The sequence below is a fragment of the Sinocyclocheilus rhinocerous genome, unplaced genomic scaffold (assembly GCF_001515625.1).
Source record: "Sinocyclocheilus rhinocerous isolate Xijiao unplaced genomic scaffold, SAMN03320098_v1.1 scaffold650, whole genome shotgun sequence".
In the NCBI taxonomy this organism is placed as follows: domain Eukaryota; kingdom Metazoa; phylum Chordata; class Actinopteri; order Cypriniformes; family Cyprinidae; genus Sinocyclocheilus; species Sinocyclocheilus rhinocerous.
Genome location: NW_015638019.1, coordinates 491,916 through 498,614, shown reverse-complemented (window position 1 = coordinate 498,614; position 6,699 = coordinate 491,916).

The window sequence follows — 6,699 nt, the reverse complement described above, 5'->3', positions numbered from 1 at the left end:
TTTTATTTATTGCACCTGTAAGCACTCCAAAGCTTTGGCAATATTTCAGGCCTTTACAGTCGTTCCAATAAAGTTGTATTGACTTTCAGAGAATGAGAGAGATAGCACAAAAGCATAATCAGAGTGAAAAATGTAAGCAGACAAGGAAAGGTCAGAGCGGCGGCTGAATAGAACATCACAAATATGTTTCATCACAGTGTAATTGTTCAGCACTTCTCCACTCTGTTTTCCAGAAATCCTCATTCACAGTTATCTCTTCAAACCAGTTGCTATCTTGTGCAGTGACCACAGGGAATATAGAGATGTTCTAGATGACATTTGTGCTCTTAATTACAAACCCAAAGGAAGGCTTTGGAAATGAGGCAGTAGGTTTAGGGTTGTTAGTATGTTTTCATATTTTTTTTAAAAAGTCACTTATCCTCTCCAAGGGTGCATTTATTTGAGGAAAACACACACACACACACACACAATAAAAACGGTAATATTGTGAAATATTACAATTGAAGATAATTTAAATTTTTTAAATAATTTTTACATTTTGAACCTCTAGTTCTTCTAACGGACCATCTAACAGTTTTTCCCTAGCAAAAAGTTACCAATGAACCTTGATCTTTATCCATGGTATTAGCACAGGTATAGTTTGCACTCAGTTCAAAGTCCCATTGATTTATCTCGATATGAAAGCAAGCGGCTCAGAAATGGGCAGCAGTCTGATATTTCAGAGGATTATGGCATGAGATTACTGATTCTATACAGGTTTATTTTGCCACTGTTGTCTTATGCTTGACGTGGACTGTACGATTCGATTGTACAATTGTCTCTTGAGCAGACTCTTCAGGCTTTGGCTTGTTGTATGGTTGTGGGTGTCTGTCCTATGAACAGTTGGTGTGGCTCAAAGCCAGCACAAATGCTGTAGACTGCAGCCCCATCCTCCTGTTCCTCCGAGAACACTATCAGGATGAGTTAATGGATTCTAGTAGTCAAGGGTTTTAAATTGTTCTTCACATTTTCAGGAACTGTGATTGTGTGAATGAAAATAACCAATATCCAGACCAGAAAGACTTTCTTTAATAGTCTCAATATGGTTCTTGGGTTTAGTAAGATTTTTTTTTTCCTAAAAGACTTCATAAATCAAAATGTTCATACATTATTCATTCATCCATTCTGTTTGACATTTTATTCAAATTTATTCAAGTTTTTTTTGCCACAACAGTAACACCATAAAACAAGACGTAAAGTAACAAAACAACATAATTTGAAAATTTGGTGTACAGCACAAGATCTAAAAGTTTAAAAGTAAATGTTCAAACACAAACCTATGCTTAAAAGATGAGACTATTGTTTTGACTTTATACTATATTTTCAAAAGGCAAATATGATAGTGGAAACAATCTCCCACCAAAGCATGCATCATTTATTTAATCAATCATATATTAAAAATAACCGTTTTCTATGTTATGAACTTAAAGTTTTATTAAACGTTATAAGGTTTAATAGTTTATAAGGTTTTTATTTATTTAAAAATATTTCTTATTATTATCAGTGTTGAAAACAGCTTAATATTTTTGTGAAATCCTTGTTGCGTTGTTTCAGGATTCTTTGATTAATAGAAAGTTCAAAAGAACAGAATTTGTTTTAAGTAGAAGAGACATTATATATATATATATTAGAGCTGTCAAACGATGAATCGCGATTAATCGCATCCAAAATAAGTTTTTGTTTAGAAATGTGTGTGTACTGTGTATATTTATTATGTATATATAAATACACGCACATTCAGTATATATTTAGAAAATATCTACATGTATTTACATTTACAGTAATTTAATTTATATATAAATATATTTAATATATAAACATAACATATTTTTCTTAAATATATACATGCATGTGTGTCTATTTATATATACGTGATAAATATACACAGTACACACACATATATTATGTAAACAAATATTTTTATTTTGGATAATCATTTGACAGCACTAATATATATATATATATATATATTTATTTATTTATTTAATGTGTGTGTGTGTGTGTGTGTGTATGTGTGAAAAGCAGAGGAAAATAAAACTGATAAACTTATAAGACGAAAGACTAATTAAACATCAAACTCTTTTCATGTCTTCCTCTAAACAAGTCTGTAATTAGCAAGAATCTGTTTGTCTGTTAATTCCTTCTTCTTTTTTTCATTACATTAATGCAATGTATTTACTTGACTGATCCGCTCTTTTTTTTTTTCTTTCTTTTTAAGAAAGTTAGATGTAGCCAAGAAGTCAATAATGTATAAGCGCTATTAAGAAAACCTCCTGAACCCTGTGAACTCCAATGACACATGTGAAAGATAACCTACACACTATTCCCAGAGAAGAGCGAGAGGTTTGCCTATAGCCAAGTGAGCAGCAGGGCTACAGATGGAGATTAGCAACTGCTCGCTAGCTCTCTCTCACAGTCGGTTCCACAGACTGAGGTCTTACACCAGTCACACACACTGTTCCCACCACTGCACACCCCATGATGTCTGCTTTACCCTTGTTAATTTTCCCCGTGGACTTTGTTTGTTCATGAAGGAGTCATAAAGAATTTCTTCCTTGTTAATAAATATGTTCTAAGAACATATTGCCAACATTCACATTAAAGGGACAGTTCACCCAAAAATGAAAATTCTGTCATTAATTACTCACCCTCATGTCGTTCCAAACCCGCAAGACCTTCGTTCATCTTCGGAACACAAAGTAAGATATTTTTGATGAAATCCAAGAGCTTTCTGACCCTCCATAGACAGCAATGGGACTGCCACATTCAAGGCCCAGAAAGATAGTAAGGACATCGTTAAAATAGTCCATGTGACATCAGCAGATCAACCATAATTTTATGAAGCTATGAGAATATCTTTTGTGTGCAAAGAAAACAAAAATAATGACTTTATTCAACAATATCTTCTCTTTCGTGTCAGTCTTCAATCAAAAATATCTTAATTTGTCTTCCGAAAATGAACAAATGTCTTACAGGTTTGGAACGACATGAGAGTGAGTAATTATATTGACAGAATTTTCATTTTTGGGTGAACTATTCTTTTAAGTTATGAATGCGTTCTCTGAACATTCAGAACGTTCAGGTTTAATCTATAAATAAAATTTTTGTGCTAAGGTTTTGAGAACATTATTAAAGACCAGATAACTCTGAAAGAATGTTCTGTTAATATTAGCCAACTGGAAAGCCATTTGTTTATGACTTTGAGGGAACCTTGCCAGAACGTTAGCCAGAGAACATTCCCTGTTAGCTGGGTACACTTCATCTTTGACTGGTTAAATCCAGCAGTGTGTTTGAAACAAACAGGTCAAGAGTTTGTAAAATTCAAGAGTATTTAGACCTTGAGACTATCATTGAGGCAAATGATGACTGGTTTACAATATAACTAGCTAAACTATCAGCTAACTTACTACTGAATCCAATGCAGCAGTCAAATCAACCTGGCCAGAATGTAAAATCTAAATATTAATGACGTGTGACCACCTGGAACACTGTTTTAAATTCCTGGCTCGCTTTACATAATTTAACGGGGGAAAAAATCTGAATTTTAAAATTCAGAACAGAGATACAAAACAAATACTGTGGAGGATCAAATCCATTCTTCATTCATCCATGCAGGCCTAATTAGGCAAACAAGAGAGATCAAGAGAAAGGGAAGCAAGTGAATTAAAGAAGAGCAGTGGCTCCATTACAGGTAATGGACACAAATCAATCACTACTCTCAACATTTGCTAGCGGTCATGTTTATGCTCAAACAAAAGTAGGTTGTGTATTCAATTAGATGAAATGCATGTCATGGAGAGATGAATAATGTAAACAGAATGAATCACATTCAAGGAAATCTGTGCGCCCCTGGAAAGAGTCTTCAGGTTGCCATGACTATGTGTGTTTGCACGTCACAGGTCCAGAGAACAAAAGATTAATATTGATTGCCTTGGAAAAAAGTCTTAACCACGAGGCTATTACTAGAACAGCCGTACTTGGCAAAGAGATTACCGACCTCTTTAAAATGCTCCGTGTGGCCGATCATTTTAGTTGCTAGAGTCTTCGGTAGTAAGCAGAATGGCTCAGAGATGATGCCAGGTGAATCACAGCCTCTCATTGTCATAGATTGTTTCACTTTGCTTTGTGCTCTGACAGCTTATCAAGCACCAGTGTGCAGTTAGACAGTCTGTCAGCCTCATGTTGTGTTATTACCTCTGACTAGAAAGAAATGTGGAAAAATAGCATCAATAGAAATCCTTTCTTTGCAGTTCTACAGTGCTTTGGCCACAAAAGAGACAGATTCAAAGGGATTTTCTGGAAGTCCTTTTGTGTACAGTGTCTCCTATAGCCTGGTTACCATGTGAACAGCCTGATCAGGAAATTCATAGAGCTTTTCAAGAGGGGTCTTATATAATGTACACACTATTCAGACTGATGATACGAAATTAAATGAGCATATAATCAATTAAACCTTAAAGGAATGATTCACCCAAATTTGACAATTTGCTGAAAATTTACTCACCCTCAGGTTATTCAATATGTAAATGAGTTTGTTTCTTTATCAGAACAGATTTGGATAAATTTATTACATCACTTTCTCACCAGTGGATCCTCTGCAGTGAATGGGTGCCGTCAGAATGAGAGGTCTAACAGCTTATAAAAACATCACAATAATCTATAAGTAATCCACATGACTGCAGTCCATCAGTTAACATCTTGTGAAGTGAAAAGCTTTGTGTTTGTAATTAACAATTTTTATTTTAAACCCTTGCTTGCAGCTCTATCCATAATATTGCTTACACCATTGAAAAAGCAGTCTTGTCTGAATCAGGAGAGAAATATGCACAGATCAAGCACAGTTTATCAGCGAAAACGGTCCAATACAGTTCTACACAAATATGTTGGTGGATTTTGATGTAAGAGGATAACAAGGGATGGACTTTTTCACTGGAGAAAACGTTATTATGAACAGCACATTCCAGGGCCCAGTTTATGGCGGGGCCCCTCTCTGACCACTATAGTGGACAAAGGTTTGCTACATTTTGATTGGATCTTGGTGGACTAACATAAGCAAACTGTTCAACCCCATCAGATAAAGATGCAAGGACAACAGCCAGACACCTCTTAGAGGGCAAGAAGAAGACCTTTGGTACAAAGTCCGGGAAGGACAGGACTTCCTATTGGTCAAAATGCAGTTTCTGCCATTCACCCACCAACAGACTGATTCCTAAAGTTTTGGCCTGTGACCGCCATAAAGATTCCTTAGGACCTCTGGATGCAGCAGCAGTGGGTGAAACAAAGAGAGATCACAAAGTTCCATCCAAATCCATTCATAACTATGTCCTCAAACCTTAAACTGATGCAAACTATAATACACACATCTTATACTTATTCAGAGAAATAAGTATTCTTGGTAACAGCGACGTGTAGTGCAACATCTTACACAAACTCAACTGTTAATGGACAAATGAATGCATGCATGACAGTTCAGTCTTCTTCCATCATGTTTGGACTTAATGTGTTCGTAACATTGCCAAAGGTATTCTGGTTGTGGTTTGGTAAGTGAAAAATGCATTGGTAAAGCTTTAGTCACACTTTTCTAAATGTGTGTTTGGACTACGTAAATAAGTTCCACAGGAGGAAAGAAGGGTGGGCCACACCGTGTCCCCCAACTCTGATGGCCAATCACAGCCTGGAAATAGAGAAGCGCCAGATTGCAATCTCCTCCTCATCGGAAAGAGATAAAGGTACCTTCCCAAAAGACACTACTTGTTCTGAGTCTGAGTACTGCAATGGAAAAGACGTTAACAGATACACTGTTCTGAGTCTGAGTCCTGTTACCAGGAAGACAGCAACAGAAACAACTCGTTCTGAATCTCCTGCCAGCAAGGGTGAGACAATAGCAGATCAACCTCCGTTCTGAGTCCTGTCAAGGAAAAGACTGCAACAGATCACTAACGTTCTGAACCTCTGGCCCGTGAGGGAAGAGGCAATAACAGATACCAAGTCCCGAGTCTCCAGCTTCAAGGCAGCAACAGATACGACCACGTTCTGAGCCTCCAGCCTGCGAGGAAAGAGATAATCTACGTTCAGACTTCATTCAGAGTCTTCGCCCAGCGAGACGACAACAGATGCAGCACATCCTGAATCTCCATCCTAGTGAGACAAAGCGGATTGACCAAGTTCTGAGTCTCTAGCCCAGAGAGGCTGAAGACACAGAGACATCTGCAACAAGGTTAAGCTCCACTCCTTTCCCCACTACATTGTTACCAGCACAACCAGTGGATGAAGTCGCCGCCATCGGACTGCTCATTCGACCACAGAGAACGTAAGTATCACTTATCCAAACCTCTTCCAGAGACCTTGGCATTGTTAGATGTTATCAGTATATGATTTTTCTAATTTACATTAGATATTATATTGCTGATTGCAGTTTATAGCAAATCTTTCATGTATTTGTTTGATGCATCATAGGGGTCTTCACCTTATTTCTTTCAGAGTAGCAACAGTTTGTCTTTCCAGATAACTTAGCTCTGACATTGCAAAACCCAAAATAATCACTTGCATTTTATGCATCTTATGCACTTTATTCCTATTTCATTTATGGTATTCATTTAGTAGTTGTTGATTACTCTTGTCTATCTTTTGTTAATAAAATCTATTTTATTACACTTGTGT